Source organism: Chiloscyllium plagiosum, unplaced genomic scaffold (assembly GCF_037043375.1).
Source record: "Chiloscyllium plagiosum isolate Xiang-an unplaced genomic scaffold, Cpla_swu_hap1 HiC_scaffold_18, whole genome shotgun sequence".
NCBI classification, from domain to species: Eukaryota; Metazoa; Chordata; class Chondrichthyes; order Orectolobiformes; family Hemiscylliidae; genus Chiloscyllium; species Chiloscyllium plagiosum.
The window spans coordinates 36137390-36156869 of NW_028270156.1; the positions used below are offsets into that span (position 1 = coordinate 36137390).

A 19480-nucleotide genomic window follows, 5' to 3' on the forward strand; every position below is an offset into this window, starting at 1 on the left:
GGAGAAAGTGAGGTCTGCAGATGCTGGAGATCAAAGTTGAAACTTTATTGCTGGAACAGCACAGCAGGTCAGGCAGCATCCAGGGAACAGGAGATTCGACGTTTCGGGCACAGGCCCTTCTTCAGGAATCTGACAATCGTGGAGACACTGGAGGTTGTTGCGAGAAGTCCTTAGTGTGCCGATGGAAACTAACGTTAAGTTTAGGGATGATAGTCCTAAGGAGCAACATGTAGAAAAATAGAAATTTGATCTTTGTTCAAGATGCCTTAGAAATTGTTGATGGATCATTTGAGTCAATAAAGTCCTTACTGTTAAGGATATAAAACGACAATCTTTATTTTAGGAAAAACAACTGAAGATGCTAAAAACAGAAAATAATGAAACGAGTTCCGAAGATTCACGTTGGACTCGAAACGTTAACTCTATTTCTCTCTCCACAGATGTTGTCAGACCTGCTGAGTTTCTTTATTTACCTTTATTAAGATTCTTACCACGCGAGTCTGGTTTCAGCAGCTGATTGCAACAGTCTGATCCCTCCTTGTTCCGGTTTAACACTATTTGTTTTATTTTATTCGCACATTGAGTAACGTCACACAACAAACATACCGACGCTCACTTTCATTTTATGTTACAATGTATATAAGCTTTTCCAAAAATTTAATCCATGCCCAAAATCTGCAATGAATGTAATGAAACCATAAATTATGCACGGTTTTCGTAATCTTATCGCTTTATGTGTTTACTCTTATTAATTCATGAATTGTAGAAAGTATCGCTTATACTAAAACAATTAACAATCCAGAAAAAGGTTCTGCGACTTGAACTGGGGAACTCAAAGCTTCAACTGTACAGTTAGCCTACTTGAAATCCCCTTTGTGCCCTATTTGATTCTATCCTGAACTTTATAATGTTCTGGATGAGAATGCCATTCATCAACTGTATCGAAAACGGTAATCTTGAGACCGGTGATTTTAGTGTTGCACAATGGCAGCTCGAGGCGTTCTGTATCACAGGAACAACTAGAAACTGTTGGGATGCTTGCTCGGAAAAGTGCGTTGCAGAGGGACTGCGGTCGGAATTCCTGCCATTGTTCAGACAGGACGCTGCCTTGGGAGAATTGACAACCTCCCCCCTCCCCCCCAACTTCCTTCCCACGGCATTCGATTGGAATCCTCTCGGCGTTCCAACAGAATGTCACGTTCCCCAAAGTTCCATCCTCCCATTGTTCTGGCCGAACGTTGCGTCACTCGACATTCGATCGCATTGTTACCGTAACCGCCGCCTTCGCACTTCTTTCAGCCTCCACCGAGATCGACCCCTCGTAAGAGCTTCCCTCCGCCCAGCCCGCATTTAAAGGGCCCCCGTTTCCAAAGCCTCGACTTGATTCCCGGAAGTGACGGTCAATGTGTGGATACCGGAGATCGCTGGAAGATGGCGGCTAGGCGCTGCGCTGAGGTGTGAGGTGAGTGGAAGCGCGCTCAACAGCTCCGCTCTTTTAAAAAAGAAAAAAAAAACAAATCACAGCCAGTTCTCTTAACGGTAGGCGCTCGCACTCTAAGGTAAATAGAAAAGGGTTTTCGTGCAGTCTTGTGGATGGACTTAAACTTTCACTGAGTCTGAAAATGCATGGAATAGTGTGTAAAAGTTCCAGAGTCTGTTGTAGGTGCACACTGGGGCAGAATTAGGATTTCTGAGAGTCTCTGATCAAACAGAAGCAGTCAGCTTCTGTTTTATTCAATAGAATTAGTGCGTGCCGTGTCGGATGTAGAGCTCGACAGCGCGGCTCTTGAAGTGTGATCATTTGTGGCTCCGTAACGGTCTAACTCGCCGCTCTGTGCACGGGCACTTTTTTGATTTCTGAAGCCAGCTTTTTTTATTAAGAGTTGCCTGGTTTGAGTCTTATTTATCCGTCCATCCATTCATACTCGGTTTAAAACGTGAAATGTATTTGTCATTGTTCCTGTTTTGATATGATTCCGGACTGGCACGATTTATTTTTAAATATCGTCGCGAAGAATCAATATTTACCGATTAGCCCGGTTTGTGTCCGTGCTTTGAATATTTAGTAGTGTTGTAACTGAAATTTTTGCTGATATTTTGGGTGCTTTGAAAGGTGGAATGTTTCACTAACGCTTTTTAAATTATTTACTGACGAGCAGCGTTACAGTTGGCTCGAGTTAACTGATGAAAATAATTCTGCAAAATGTTTCAGTTAAATTTAGTTTCCTTCTGTTAGCGATTGCCATAATATCAAATCATACTTTGAATTTCACGTATTCATCTTAAAAAGAACTGGGGATGTTGGAAATTTGAATTAAAAAAAAACAGCTGGAGAAACTCGGCCATTCCGTGTAGGGCCACTGGACTCGAAACATTAACTCTGCTTTCTCTCCACAGATGCTGGCAGATCTGCTGTTTCTCCAACAATTTCTGTTCTTAGTCTGTTTTTAGTCTAGGGCACCATGGTAAATATTCCTGTAAATTTTGTGTGCCTGGAGAGAAGTTCACCTTCAGCACCGTGAATATTTGAGCGAGTTTTGTGTTCATTGCAAAGACCTTTGTCTAAGCGCTGGAGGATGTTCAGCGTCTGTTTACTGAGAAGCGTTTCATTCCACCAATACTGTGGGATCGTATGACTTCTAGATAAGAGTTTTTATGGTTGTCATCCACACGATAAATTGGAATTAAAATTATCACTCGCCTAAACTATTAATTAAGAATACCAGCACAGATTTCTTGAAGGCAAGTTATTTTTTGACTGATTTGGGTTTTTATTGATGAGGTAACTGAAAGGGTAGAAAGTGGTCATGCAGTTGGCGTAGTGTGGGTAGACCTCCAAAAGGCACTTGATGACTTGACTCACAATACACTTTGAGAAAATTGAGTTAAAAGCAACATGAAGGTTGAATTGAATGATAGGAAACGTGATGAAGGAGCAGTGTTCCTAAAGCTAGTGCTTCCAAATAAATCTGTTGGGCAATGACCTGGGGTTGTGTGATAGGAAACAGAACAGTGGTACTTTGTCAAGACAGGAGGAGGGGGTAGAAAGCAATGAAGGTGAAAAGGCAAAAGATTAACATGGAAATCTTGTCAGGGTAACAGTGGAACTTCAAGGTGGACATGACTGGAAAAGAAGTGGCAATGAATTAAACACTCAAATAATATCAAAGTACTGTATATGCTGGAAATCTGAAACAGTGAGAAAATGCTGCCAAAACTCAGATGTGAAAGCCTCCGAGAGGAAGAGTTAACATTTTGAATCTTCAGAACTAGCGAAGGATCATACCCAACTTGAAACATTAACTCCAGATGCTGCCAGACCTGTTGAGTTTTGCCAGCATTTTGTCTTTTTGTTTTCAGACTTTGTTTCGGTATTCCTGAAGAAGGGTCACTGGACCCAAAATGTTCACTCTGATTTCTATCCACTGAATCCAGACCTGCTGACTTTTACCAGCATTTTTTTCCTTTGTGTATAGGTGGTTTTCTATTTATAACAGCAGTGGCGAATGATTGATGTTTGGATTTGAGGTAAATGGTTAGTTGTTGTTTGGACTTAAGAAAGACTCCTTGTGGGGTTCCCAATGATCGATGTTAAATGTACAAAATTTATAAATGTTACACAACATAGCAGTAAGTGTACCTTTGAGGATGGTCTTAAATCTCAAAGTACATACTCAGGAAAGTGGAAGGTGAGGAAAAGTGGTCAATGCGATTTAATGCAGAGAATAGAGAAATGTTTTATTTTGGTGGGATAAACAAGGAGAGGTAAAATCAAGGGTAGAATTCCCAATGGGGTGCATAAGGAGAGGGGTTGAGAAATACACACTACTACAAAATAGTAGTAGGAGCAGGCCGTTCAGTCAGTCATCCACCACAAAAACAGACCCTTCGGTCCAACCAGTTCATGCTGAACATAACCCCAAACTAAACAAACCCACCTGCTTGCTCCTGGCCCATATTACTCCAAACCTTTCCTATTCATGTAATTAACCAATTGTATCTGTGAAATATAATAACATTTTAATAAAACTATAATGAAGCCTGCCCTCAGCTGCAGTCTACCATTCAATAGGATCATGGCTGATCTGTTTGTAACCTCAAATCCGCATGCTACTTATTCCACAAATCATTCCAGGTGGCAGGACAGAGCAGTTGGAGTGCATGAGCTTCTTAAATTGGACGAAATCAATCAATGCAAAGAAATTACACTAAACTTGTTTTTTTTCTAAAAAAAACAGTTTCAGACTCAAATGCAATATTGCATTTTACTCTGAACAGTTTCAGATTAGATTCCCTTAGTGTGGAAACAGGCCCTTTGGCCCAACAAGTCCACACTCTTACTCCGAAGAGTAACCCACCCAGACTTATTTCCCGACATATTCCCCTGACTCATGCACCTAACACTATATGGACAATTTAGCATGGCCAATCCACCTAACCTGCACTTTTTTTTTTGACTGTGGGAGGAAACTGGAGCACCCAAAGGAATCAGAGAATGTGCAAACTTCACACTGACAGTCGTCCGAGACGCGGATTGAACTCCAGGTCTATGAGGCAGCTGTACTAACCATTGAGGCACATAATCGAGGATGCTGAGAAGTCAGCAGACACTGACTCTGAAACCACACTTGCCACCAATGCTCGCAGACAGTGTGAGTTGGCTGAGGAGCGAGGATCTAAAGCAGCATTAAGGTTCCAGACTTTTATCTTGCTGCATAGGCTCCACTTAGAAAGAATATGAACACATTAAAGAGTGCAGAAAATTTGGATGTTTCCAGGGCTGAAGATCTTCAGTTATGTAGATGGATTGGAGACTTCAGGCCTCTTGAAAAGGAAGTTAAGATGAAATTTGATAGCTTTCAAAATCATGATGGTCTGGAGAGAGCAGATGGGGACGAACCTCCAGTTGGTAAAGAAATGTGAACGAGAGGACATCACTAAATGATTGGTAAAAGTAGTAATGATGAAATGAGAAAAAAATGTTTTGTGCTGGAAGTACACTAATTGAGAGTGTAGTGGAGGCAGATTCAGTTCTGTTTCTAAATAGATTTGGGTTATCACCTAAAAGGGGAAAAAAATTGCCATACAATAGGGAAAAGGGTGGAGTCCTGCACAGAGCTGGTAGAAACACAAGGGGCAAAAGTCATTTTTCTGTGCTGTAGTCAATCTGATTTCTGTTGGAATGTCATGGGTATGCTGTACACAGCTTTTGAAGGAGAAAGGTTAGTGTCTTTCTTTCCAGCTTCATTCCTGTTCCTTGATTGTTCAGATCCTCTGAGTATCATACTGCTTGAAAGTTACAATGTGTCAGCTCCTCCAACTCATCAAATTTATTATCTTCTGATTCACGGATTTCTGCTCAATGGTATCCTTGAAATGGTTGCAATTTGTGCCCCCCCTTCCTTCCCTCCCTCACTGAGAATCCTGTTGCTTCCACAGGAACTACAACTGATTATCAGAGGTTTAGGAGCTTGTGCATTTGGTATTTGAAAATCATAATGTATTTTTTGAGAATGGGTAGTCACTCGAAGAAGATATTTGAAGCATTTATTGCCACATTGTGGAACTTAAGATTTTTGACTGCTTTTCTGTTTAAATCTAACTTGTCTGAGAACTTGCAGTATATAAAATGCTGACATTAGTTAAAGCACATCTGAAATGCTTGAAATTTGTAAGAAAAGGAAGCACTCTTACAATAACTGTAAAGTGTAATAAGTTGAATTTTTGTGATAGTGTGTTACACTTGCTCTTCAGAAGCTGAGCACAAGTGTCGCAGCAGAGGCGAGCCTGTGAAGTCTCTCTTGTGCTTTGTGCCGTCCAGGCTACTTTGGTTTAATCCCACACTAATATTTCTAATCGTTCAGTGTGGAATGTATCGCCAATTGTACATTCTTGCCAATCTCTATAAATGAGATTCTTTCCAGCTTTGCCTTCAGCTCCATTTGTGATCTCCTCCAAATTAGAACTGTTGTGTAACATCTGTTACATGTTTAAAATATTTTAATAAAATAGCAGATATTATGTTTGTGCCCTTGTGTTCTTGGAGAGAGTGCATGTGGTGTCCAGCAATGCGCTCACTGCTTTGAGAAAGGTGGAGTGCCTTTTTCCCTTTCCAATACCATTTTAATTTGGGACCCCTCTCTGTCTCCCTATCTCTCCCTCATTTTGGTGGTCTGCATTGCCCATGCTGAGCTTTGCACACAATTTGACTAATTGGAAAACACAGGTAATTTACTCGTGGCGGTTAACTGATGATTTGATGGTGGGCAAAATACTATTCCGTTGCAAGCGCTTAACTCTTCTGGACATAATAGAAAAAGCAGCTATGTCAAATGAGTGATTTGGTGATCACTTTTTTAAACCTATAAGTAAGAGAACTGGAATGGCTGAATGAACAGCAACAACACAACTCCATGACATTGTGCATTAGCTATTCTTTAATTTTGTATTATGTACCACCCAATGCCCATGGCACATACACCTGAGATTATGCAATCTGAGATTAGCTGACTGCAGAATTCTGGTGAGATTATCATTCGTGGCTCTTTTATGAATTCAAACAAATTTGTTGAATGTCACCTTGTCATATCTACACATTTGGTGTGCAAGACTCATGGAAGCAGTTGCAGTATTTTATGTTGGAAAATCTGTACAATACACAACATCTGCCATTGTGTATTCAACACTTTTTTGTTAAAAATGTGGGCAATTCAATGTGTCCAAAAATGTTAAAGTTTTAATTACAGTACAATGTCACTTTGATCCCTATGATCTGAATACTTTTTATGGTATGTTGTATTTTTGCTTCCTTCCTTTCATTTTTCTGAAAATTGATTTAAAAAAAAGTTCCATGTATACATGAGAAATCTTTGAAATGACTTCCTGAAATCTGTTTGTTTTTTTTTTTGCACTGTTTTATGGAGGTTGTGTTCCTTGATGGCATCACCAAACTTGCAGGCAAGCCCAGTGGAAATTGATAGCATAATATGTAGGCAGTAAAATAAATATTTTGGTATAGTTTTTTTGAAAGGTTAACCTTGGTTTATGTATTTGACTAATGGTCAGTTCTCTAGTCAGCATCTGATCGGAATTGCTTAATAGTTAAATTATGAATTCACAAAGATTCAAGAAAATTAAAAAAGACTCTACAAAAATTTCTAGGTGCTATGTTTACTGTGCCTAATATATCTTGCACGCTCCCAATGAATGGCTAAGAAAAGGTTGACAATTTGTATCAGAGCATATCCACTTTCATGCATTCTTTGAATCAAATCTCCATTTAAGAATATAGATAAGGTCAGTTCAAGGTGCATTGTAATGTACTGTCTGATTATGAATGGGAAAATTTCTTCTTAATTTGTGATTTCTATCTTTGCCATTTCGCATCCTACATGATTACGATTTGTACATAGTACTGTATTTTCTCTTCCAAAGTGTTTATTTGTTTTGATTTTTTTCTGTTCAGCTGCTTCTACAGTCTCAACACTTTTTTCTTGACATTTTGAAATTGTTTTCTTCCATGAAATGTACACTTTTTTAAAAAAAACTTTGAACTTGAAATGGAAATTTGATGTTTTTTTTTGTTCTTTCATGGGATGTGGGTATAATTAGCCAGGCTAGAATTTGTTACCTTTTCCTAACTGCTCTTCTCAATTGAATAACCTGCTATGCAATTTGAGGACAATTCAGAGTCCGTGCCATTGCTTTTGGTCTTGCTGCACATGCAAACAGGTAAACACAGCAAAGCACCTTCCCCAAAGGACATCAGTGAACTAAATGCTTTATTGTGACTATTTTTATGGTGTTTTCCTGGATTGAGCTTTTCATTTCATAAGTTGGCATGGTAAGGTTTTAACACATGTATCTCAGACCCACTGAAACCTCAATTAGCAGGAAGTTTTATTTAACTTTATTTTTTATATCTGTAGTGACGAGATTCACCTTTCAGTTTTCCAACTGCTGTGTGCCCAGTGACGGGAAAAATGTTAACTGCCAACAGTGAATTAAAGCTGACACTGTTTCGGAAGGAAACTGTTCACAGCAGAGATATAATTGCGAAAAGACTGACATACCATGCTGAGGAGCATGTAGAATATGGAGGGTGACACCTGATATTTATTTATAGTTTGGTAAAAGATTGGGTGGGAGAGAGAGGGTCTTTTGAAATTTCTTGTTTTGCCGCAAGAAGCCAGTGCATATGAGTTTACTAAGTATTTGGAATCAAAGTAACATTTTTGGTAGGAGTAATTGTCTCCCAAGTTAAATAATATAACTGTCAATTATTTTAACTTCATGTAAACTGCTGTTGTTTCCTCTTGTAAGATTTTTCTCTGGTGTGGGAGAACAGAGATAAACCAGTCATTCTGATTGTTAAAATTTAACATGTTCATCACTTCCTAAAATTTATCTTCAATTACAGTGATAGAAACCGATTAACTATGTGTTGCAAAACAAATAAGTTGCATTAGTCAGGATCTGGTTCTGATCCTGCCGACAGGCTGTTTTTAAGCTGTTTTAACAACTTTCCTCCTTCCTGTGATTTGAAAGAGTTTGTTTGCTTCAGCTGTCTGTCAAAATGCTTTGTTGGGATTATTGTAATTTTGGGTGTTTGCATTAGGAAGATGATCATCTAGGTTTATCCTTAGTCCCTAGACCAGCCTGACTTGCTATTTAAAAAAAGTATAATGCAAAGACAGTTTTGTGTTTTTTAAGTACTAAACATTGTAACTATTAACATTATAAATAAAACTTTAATAGCACTGTTTGAATCCCAGTTTGCCCACAAGTTTCACTTCCAACTCTTGTGGATTCCCAGTATATTTTAAGACTTCTGATGAAGCGCTTGGTTGTAATTAGTAGCTGAATAAATGCTTGCTTTTCCTGTTTTGCTGTATACGTTATGGGATGTAGAACAGTGACTTTTTAAAGAGTATTGGAATACAAGTGACATTGAGACTTCTCATGTCCAGTTAGTGATTTATACAAAACATCATGTAGGCAAGTGTGTAATTCAAAGGAAAGACTGAGAATGGAATTCTCTGCTGCAGAGTCCATAAATTATTAAGAGAATCATTTGAGAGCTGCTTCTGTTTTAATTTGCTTTGCTTCCAAGCAGAAGGATCCAGCTCCAGTGCTGAAATAACTAGAACTACTGCATATCTCTTTTTTTCTCAGTAAGGAAAAATCCTCAATGTAGTGTCTTAGAGTATGAGTTTATATTTTATTGCAGGGGCTAGTTAGCTGCTTTGGATGAATGGCTGTTTTGAAATGTAGAGTGATGCTAACAGTGTTGAATTCCGATACTGGCAGAGGTTACATAGGACATAGAACTGTACAGCACGTGAACAGGCCCTTAGGCCCACTGTGTCTGTGCCAATCATGATGCGATTCTGATCTAATCCCATCTGCCTGCACATGGTTCATATACCTCTCTTCCCTGCTTATTCATGTCTGTCAACATGCCTCTAAACATTGCTAACATATCTGTTTCTAGCACCTCCTCTGGTAGTGTTCCGAGCACTCTTTACTGTTGTTTTAATAGAAATGCCTCTTCCCAACTCCAATAAATTTTTCCCCTCTCTCCTTTAAACCACTGTCCCCTAGAATTTGGGTATTAATACTGAGGGAGAGATTCTGACCATCTATCCTTTCCATTGCCCCTCATAATTTTGCAAACACTTATCAGGTCACCCCTCAGCTTATGATGCTGTTGTGAAAATGATCCGAGTTTGTCCAGCTTCTCCTTTTTAACTAATATGCTCCAACTCCTGCAACATAGTGGTTAGACTTTTCTGCACCTTCTCAAAAGCCTCCATATCCTTATGGTGTGGCAACCAAAACTGACGCTTTACTCCAAATGTGGCCAAACTAAAGTCTTATAAGATATGACTTGTCAACTTTATACTCCATGCTCTGACCAATGATGGAAAGCATGTAGTTTGCTTTTCTTACCATCTTATCCACTAGTGTTGCCACTTTTGGGGAGGTTTGGACTTACATGCCAAGATTCCTCTGCAATGCTCCTGAAGGTTATGCCATTTACTGTATACTTTCCTCTTGCATTTGACCTTCCAAAATGCATTACCTCACTTGTCCAGACTAAACTCCACCTGCCATTTCCCTGCCCAACTTTCCAACTCGTCTATATTCTACACTATCCTTTAACAATCTTTCCCATTATCCACAACTGTCGTGTTTTCGTGTTGTCTGCAAACTTATTAACCTGACTATCTTCCCTTTCTAAAAGCAACAGAGGTCCCAGCACTGATGCTTGCAGCATACCACTGGTCACAGATGTGCAGTCAATAAATTACCTCCACAATTGCCCTTTATCTTCAATGACTGAGTTGAGAGAAAGTGAGGACTGCAGATGCTGGAGGTCAGAGCTGAAAAATGTGTTGCTGGAAAAGCGCAGCAGGTCAGGCAGCATCCAAGGAGCAGGAGAATCGACGTTCGTGACCTCCTCTACATTGGGGAGATAGGCCGCCTACTTGCGGAACGTTTCAGAGAACACCTCTGGGACACCCGCACCAACCAACCCAACCGCCCCGTGGCTGAACACTAACTCCCCCTCCCACTCTGCCAAGGACATGCAGGTCCTTGGCCGTCTCCATCGCCAGACCATGGCAACACGACGCTTGGAGGACGAGCGCCTCATCTTCCGCTTAGGAACTCTGCCACCATCAGGGATAAATGCAGATTTCTTCAGCTTCCTCATTTCCCCTCCCTCTACCTTATCTCAGTCCCAACCCTCGGGCTCAGCATCGCCTTCTTGTCCTGCAATTTTCTTCCTGACCTCTCCGCCCCCACCCCCTCTCCGGCCTATCACCCTCACCTTAACCTCCTTCCACCTATCACATTCCCAACACTCCTCCCTCAAGTCCCTCCTCCCTACCTTTTATCTTAACCTGCTTGGCACACCCTCCTCATTCCTGAAGAAGGGCTTATGCCCGAAACGTCGATTCTCCTCCTTGGATGCTGCCTGACCTGCGCTTTTCCAGCAATGACTGAGCTGAGTTTTGTATCCAATTTGCCAATTCCCCATGGATCCCGTGTGACGTAATCATCTGAAGCAGCCTGTCATGAGAGGCCTTGTGAAATTGCTTTAGTAAAATCTGTGTAGACCACATCCACTGCCCTACCCTCATCTACCATCTTCATTACTTCCTCAAAAAACTCAATCACATTTGTGAAACAAGAAGTCTCCTGAATAAAGCCAAGCTGACTTTCCCTAATGAGTCCATGCTTTTCCAAATGTGAGTAAATCCTGTCCCTAAGAATCTTCCCCAATAACTTCCTTACCAGTGATGCAAGGTTTACCAATCAATAATTCGCTGGAATATCCCTGTTATCCTTCTTAAAGGAACAGGATTGGCTTTTCTCTAGTCTTCTGCAACCTTGTCTGTGGCTAAAGCATGAAGGACCTTCCTTCTCAACCTCTCCCATTGCCTGAGGCATGGTGACACTCTGGTAAAACCACTGCCAGTTGCCTCTGACAGAGGAGCCTGTGTTTTGAGAACTATGGTGATTTTTATCTATATCTTATTGCTCAAAAGACTGTGCAGCTAGTGTTTAACTCATAAATGCACTACATTATACATTAGAGGTCTGTAACATTTATACTTGAAACTATTCTAAATCTGACAGTGGCCAGATTTTGAAGTGATTCTTAAGTATTAGCTGGACTCACCAGGGCACTATCCCAGAATGATTTTTTTTTTGTGGTGCTCAGATGGGCCAGTTACTGTACAGGGTGATTTCAGAGTTTCTTTCACTCATCAGTGTTGCCCACATTTGAGATCACTGGTGCATATATATCCCTTGGATGTCCTGAGAAGGTGAAGATTTTTTCCTTCTGCTGTACTGCGGTGACCAGGAAAATCTAGGACCATGGTCCAATGACAAATGAAGGAACAGTGCTACATAGCCATGAATAGTGTGTGTCACTTGTGTTCCCATGTTACAATTACAGGGTATAAAATATTTATAGGACCATAAGAGGCCATTCACTCCAGTTGTTCTAGACTGGTGTTTACTGTCCACATTTCTCCCACCGAGCCTCTATATTCACTTATCGTTTGTACAAAAACAGTTGCTGGGTAATGCAGAATTACCTATACTGAAAATGAGATCCAAAGTTCTAAGTTTGTCTTACAGTTGTCAGGACAAACACAACAGCAAACTTCAAACAACCACAATAATTTATACCTTCAGAGAAAAGGATCCTAATTCACTGAGGTCAGTCATAAAGAAAGCTGCGATAACTATCAGCTTGCTAAACTCCCACGTGATTTTTTTTTTAAAAAGCTACAAGAATTAAATGTCTATCTTGTGTTTGCAGAGATGGGCTCATTTACACAGGAACCAATGTAATGTGCATGACTGATCCTGAAGATGTCAATGTTATTAGCACATTCAGGATTGGTCAGTCATGGAATCTCATCGAACACATTATGTTTTGGGCTTTGCAAGTATGGACTAGTTGAGTATAGCTCATACTTGGCCCGTTGCAAACAACAGAAACCAGTGTGTGTTCCTTCAGTCATCCAATGACTTTGGATACAAGGCCAGTGTATATGCCATTTGAGGGACTGAAGTTCATGTGCAATGTAGTAATCATTCAGACCCTTTAGTCTGTAATCTCAGATTAAACTAATCCCACCTGTCTGCTTCTGGCCCGTATCCCTCCAAACCTTTCCTATTCGTGTACTTTCCAAATGTCTTTTAAACATTGTAATTGTACCCAAATCCACCACTTCCTCAGGAAGTTCATTCCACATGCAAACCATCCTCTGTGCAAAACAAAAAATTGCTCCCATGTCTTTTTCCTAAATCCCTGTCCTCTGACCTTACAAATGTAGCCCCTACCCTTAAATCTCCTATCCTTGGGAAAATACACCTCTCATTAACTCTATCTATGGGGGCGGCACAGTGGCTCAGTGGCTAGCACTGCTGCCTCACAGCACCAAGGTCCCAGGTTTGATTCCAGCCTCTGGTGACTGTCTGTGAGGAGTTTGCACATGGGTTTCCTCCCACAGTCCAAAGATGTGCAGGTCAGATGAATTGGCCATACTAAATTGCTGATTGTGTTAGGTGCATTAGTCAGAGGGAAATGGGTCTGGGTGGGTCACTCTTTTGGAGGTGAAATGTGGACTTGTTGGACCGAAGGGCCTGTTTCCACACTGTAGGGATTCTAGTCTAGTTTATCTATACCCTTCAAAATTTTATAAACTTCTATAAGTTCAACTCTAAACCTCCTATGCTCCACTGTGAAATGCTGGAACTTTTTTTTATAATTCAAACCTTCCAAGCACAGCAACATCCTGGTAAATCTCTTCTGGACCCTCTCTTGCTTAAAAATATCCTTCCAATAATTAGGCCCCAGAATTTGACAGTATTCCTGAAGAGGCCTCACCAATGTCCTGTACAACCTCACCATGATTTTCCAACTTGTATAATTTTCCAGTTGAGTGACAAAGGCATGTGTGCTAAACGCCTTTTTAACCACCCTGTCTGTATATGATGCAGTTATGTACCTGAACCCCTAGGTCCCTGTGCGCTCCAACACTACCCAAGGTGCTACAATTAATTGTATAAGTCCTACCCCTATTTGATATACCAAAATGCAATACCTGGTATTTATCTAGATTGAATTCCATCTGCCCATTTTTCAGCCCATTGACCCATATGATCAAGATCCCTTTGTAATCTTAGAAAACCTTCTTCCCTGTCTACTATGCTGTCAATGTTTGTGTCATCCACAAATTAACCATGTCTTCTATATTTGCATCCAAATCATTTTATATAACATCTTCAATGATGTTACAAATTGAGCTGTGTATGAATCATTGCCACTTTTATAATGGCCTTATATCTGAGCATTACATGATTTGAATCAAAATACTGTGTTTTCACAGTTCAGAGAATCTTGTTGAAAGTTCTAATCCCATCCTTCTCAACCAGTAAATGTCTTTGATAACATTCTGAAACATTTTTCAATGAGTAGTCTGGACTGTTTATGAAAGAAGTTTTTGTTTGTTTTTTACAAAGTACTTGGCTAAGGGGTTAAATGGAATCAAACTTTCAACACGAGTAATCAAATTCACAGTGGGTATGAGCCAGTAAAATGGGAATAGTCCTTGCAACCATCTTTAGAGAAAAGATCTGATTTGATTGTTGTTTGACTTTGAAATATTTACTGTGTACAAATGAACAGATGAGCAATAATTTTTACCTGATTGTAGATTGCTGAAAAGAAAGGGGCCTGTTCAGAACAGTGTAGCCTTGTATTTGTTTCTGTTCAGCTAACAACTTGAGAAAAAGCTCAAGGGCTTTGCTGCTGTCAAAAGATATGGTATGAAGCAGTTGGATTTGGATGACCCCTAAAATGAAAGGTCTTGGTCATTTCTTGACCCTGAGAAATGACAAGCTGTATTGTGTGCTTATATCATTGGCATAATTTTAGTATGATGCTTTGAGTGCTATTCTGTTTATCCAAATACTGTTTATTACTGGCTTATAATGTTTAATCAGTTTAAATATAACTATATTTCTAGAAAAACGATTTTTTTATTCATACGCTTGTGGTTGGGCATCCTAACATTTTTCAATAATCCAGAAATAGCCTTGGCTCAAGTACACTGGACAGGAGACATTAGTGCATACATGTTTGCAGCTAACAATGTTGCTAACATTTGGATGTGCTGAAGGTGGCTACTGTCTCTTTTTTTTAAAGCAGTTGACTTTTGCTTTGCATTATTCTGTCACAGTAACAGGGCAGATATTAATTATGAAATTCGTGATTTGAATGGACCATTGCCATTGTTTGGGTCTGTATGAAAATGCTTTCCATCCCACTCACTCATTGCCTCACATGTGCTTTATAGGAGGCCAAAAAAATCCAGCAGCCTCAGCACTCTGAACTTCAACACAAAACCTCTGTTAAAATCAAATCTGTACAAATTATCATTTGCTGAAAACTCCTAAAATAGTCTGGTTTGTGACCAGAGAAGATGTATTGCTTTTTGTTTCCTCTGTCACAGCATTGTGGAAGTTCTAATTACATGGCTGACCTGTGAGTTGTTTCATTAGCTTCCAAATTCCACAGTTGCAATTAAAGGCAGAATATGTAGGTTTGTCTGTAGATACAGCAAACAATGAGCTTTCTAGAGTTATCCAGAGACTTTTTAACCAAACTTGAATCTGCTTTACTTTCTCCAGCTGCTTTGCATTTTCACCAGTTTTTATTTCCATTTCTACAGAAATTTTGTCTTGTAGCCTTCACACTAGAGTATTTTAGCTCTGCATTCAATATGCAGTGTGCGCTATGTTTGCTTTGAAATCTTACCTGTATAGGATGAAGATGCCTTTTGTGCACCAAAGAGTGAGATTTTAAAACGTCAACAGCATTGTTTCTTTTAACAGCATAATTAAATAACTTGGGCTTGCATTGGATGTTCATTTCGGCATCTAGTCTTTTGAAAACCTACTTTTGGATAGTTGTGTGTAATTTCCAAATAATTCAAAATGGTGATTTGTGGATAATTTTAAGATGCAATGCCCTGGTGGCAAACAAACTCATCCAGACAAGAAAATGAGTGACTCGGCTTTTCTTGTATTCAAAGACTGTCTGGAATGTAGATAATTGACAGCTAGGATCTGGCTTCTGTGCAAAACAAGAATTGGACTGTCCTTTCTAAGTCTGTCAAAACTTTGGCAACATCAGTTTAGATTATGCACTCATGAAATTTGCTAATTTGTTCTGTTTTAATTCTGTAGTTGAAGAGATATGAAAATAACTTGGTTTAGCATGATATCGTCATTAAATCAATGAATCAATTCAACTTATTTCGATAGCAATTGTCATTCATAAAATGTGGACCAATAAAAAAAGTGGACTTTATTATTGAGTTGGAAGGGAAACAAACATAGATTTGACTAATGCATAAAGACAAAAGTGAACCGCCTGAGCATTAGAATGCTGTGGGTGGGGAAAATTTTGTAACATTTTGAAAGGTAATATCTGTTTTACCTTGGTTCTGCAATACAAGTCCTATCAGTAATCAAAAGGTTTAGAATAGGGAAGTGAATATAAGGAAGTTTGAGTGAGAAATATTAGCAACTTTGAACATTCACGGGGAAATTTTGAGGTGCTGATGTGGCTTGTTTAATCTGGAACTTTGTGCTTTCCATAGCAGTTTTGTCCTAGGGTTCGAGGAAGTGTTTCTGACGAAACGTGTCTCTGGTTGCTTTTCTTCATTTTCTTTCCTATTTAGGACTTTTTGGTTTTCTCCTTGTCCCATTTGGTTTATGATCAGACCTGAAGTCTTAATGAGAGGGTTAGTTTAGGGAGTATTTTGACAGCTCAGATCTATTTATCGAAATGGAATGTTACATAGAGGAAATGTGCAAGAAGCAATGCTGTTTTGGGGAACTGGGCTGTAGTAATAAGGGGAGTCCATGAAGGCTCTGAATTAAACTCTGCTCACTCTGTGCTAATTAAGCTGTGTACCCATGTTAGTTACACAGTTTTGCCCATTCAGGAAAATTCCCTTGTTCCAAGAGGTTTGTTTTTAAATTTAAAAAAAAAATGCACTAGTTTCATGTTGTACAAAGAAACGTTCATAATGTAGAACAAAGGAAAGTCATGAGGAGAAACTTGACATGCTCAAGATAATGAACAGATGGTGCCATGGTGATCTTGGACACTGCAGACGTTGCTTGTTGGTATTCCTGTTGCCTGGATGCACAAAAGGATGAAAACCTTTTGGACCCAGTTTTCTATTTGCAGCCCACAGTGAGGGCTTTGTTAGACTTCAGTTCATCAGAATAGAACCTCTTTTCAGACTTGCAGCAAGCAACTTGAGAGTTTTGTTTAGCCGTGTAGTTTATCAAGTAGCTCAGTGCCAGTTTCTCATGCGGATTTCAGATGGCTTTACCATTATGCCTTGCACATGGCAGCATCTGCAGGGCTGTGAACTACAGTATGCCTTGTGTACTCCATGCTTCAGCAGGTGTTATAAAATTGGTCAAACCTGCAAACTTTTCACTTCGGAAGCTTGTAATAAGAGAGCAGAGCTCCAAGTCCTCAAAATAGGTCTCTGGTGAAGATGATGCCTGCAAGGTATCTGAATAAACTAAGTTTCTTACATTCCGTTTCCATGACTTTAATGAGATTAAATTTCAGCATTTTGCAGAAATGGCGTCTTACCTCCAAGCAAAACACCAAAAGAAAATATAATTGCCAGAAATTTAAAACATGAGTTAATGTTGGGAACTCTTAATCAATCGGTCAACTGTGGAGAGGCCAAACTCTCTACAGCACAGCTGATAGGTCTGTGCTTGAAATATAAACTTTGTGCTTTCTAGAGATGCTAACTAACCCATAACTTTCCAGCATCTTCTATTTTGTCCCTGTTATTTTTTACTTGGCATAGTTAAGGTCAAGTTGGCATCAGGTCAGCAGCCTGTAGACTGTCACAAATAAAGCTGCAACTATACTGAGCATTCTAAGTTGATAAAATATGTGGAAACAAACTAATATACACACAAAAAACAAAATCCATTCCTCCTTGGAGAATTCTTGCAAATGAATACAAATATTGTGTTTAAACTGGTTAGCATTATATTTGCATTACCACGCGAGTAATGGATAGCAACTTTGTAACCTGCGCCAATGTAATCAGGTGATGCGCTGATTATTGAAAGTTTATTTTTGAATTGGAATCACTAGGGCAAAGTGCAGTACAAGTGAGGAATTTGAACTTAAATTCATACAAGTCATTGGGAAGATGCTACTATTTGATGAACCCTTAATGATTAGATTAGATTAGATTTCCTACAGTGTGGAATCAGGCCCTTCAGCCCAACAAGTCCACACTGACCCTCTGAAGAGTAACTCACCCAAATCCATTCCCCTCTGACTAATGCACCTGACACTATGGACAATTTAGCATGGCCAATTCACCTGCCCTGCACATCTTTGTGACTGTGGGAGGAAACCAGAGCACCCAGAGGAAACCCATGCAGACACTGGGAAAATGTGCAAACTCCACACAGACAGTCACCCAAGGCTAGAATTGAACCTTTAATTACTCCGGTTTGCTGGAGGTTTATTCACCCAACTGTGTCACCAGTGTATTTTTGGAAAAAGTGGATAAATCCCCACGACCTGATCAGGAGTACCCTGGAACTCTGTTGGAAGCTAGGGAAGTGATTGCTGGGCCCCATTCTGAGATATTTGTATCATTGATAGTCACAAGTGAGGTGCTGGAAGACTGAAGTCTGGCTAATGTGGAGCTACTGTTAAAGAAGGGTGGTAAGGACAAGCCAGGGAACTATATAGACCAGTGAGCTTGACGTTCGTGGTGGGCAAGTTGTTGGAGGGACAGGATGTACATGTATTTGAAAAGGAAAGGACTGATTAAGGATAGTTAACATGGCTTTGTGGGAAATCATGTCTCTCAAACTTGATAGATGTTTTTGAAGAAGTAACAAAGAGGATTGAGGGCAGAGCAGTGGGCGTGATCTATATGGACTTCAGTAAGGTGTTCGACAAGGTTCCCCATGGGAGACTGGTTAGCAAGGTTAGATCTCATGGAATATAGGAAGAACTAGCCATTTGGATACAGAGCTTGCTCAAAGGTAGGCAGGGTGGTGGTGGAGGGTTGTTTTTCAGACTGGAGGCCTGTGACCAGTGGCAAGCTACAAGGATTGGTACTTTTCGTCACTTATGCTCACATACAAATTTATTTAAGTTAGTAAGTTTGCCAATTATACCAAAATTTGAAGGTGTAGTGAACAGCGAAGAAGGTTACTTCTGATTACAATGGGATCTTGATCAGATGATCCAATGGGCTGAGAAGTGACAGATGGAGTTTAATTCAGATAAATACGAGGTGCTGTATTTTGGGAAAGGAAATCTTAGCAGTACTTGCACACTTAATGGTAGGGTCCTGGGTAGTATTGCTAAACAGATACCTTGGACTGCAGGTTCATAGCTCCTTGAAAGTGGAGTCGCAGGTAGATAGGATAGTGAAGAAGGCATTTGGTATGCTTTCCTCTATTGATCAGTGTTGGGAGGTAATGTTTCAGCTGTACAGGACATTAGTTAGGCTACCTTTGGAATGTTGCATGCAAGTCTGGTCTCCTTCCTACCGGAAATTTGAAATTTGAAAGAGCTCAGACAAGATTGACAGGGATGTTGCCAGAGTTGGAGGATTTGAGGTTTAGCGGGAGGTCGAATAGGCTGGTGCTGTTTTTTCCCTGGAGCATCAGAGGATGAGGGGTGACCTAACAGAAATTTATAATATCATGAGGGGCATGGGTAGGATAAATAGACAAAGTCTTTTCCCTGGGGTGGGGGAGTCTTGAACTAGATGTCATATGTTTAGTGTGAGAGGGGAAAGATATAAAAGTGACCTAAGGGGTAACTTTTTCCACAGAGTGGTACATGTATGGAATGAGCTGCCAAAAGAAGTGG

The 19480-nt window shown here is 39.9% G+C and overlaps 1 protein-coding gene across 1 annotated transcript in view; it reads left to right on the forward strand.

Annotated features, from left to right (window-relative positions):
* The first annotated feature begins 1266 nt into the window (after positions 1–1266).
* The window catches only part of pik3c2a (phosphatidylinositol-4-phosphate 3-kinase, catalytic subunit type 2 alpha), a 134253-nt gene continuing 116039 nt past the window's right edge, over positions 1267–19480 (forward strand). Inside the window, 1 exon segment of the mRNA XM_087996869.1 lies at positions 1267–1462. The gene's annotated coding sequence lies outside the window, so the exon portion shown is untranslated.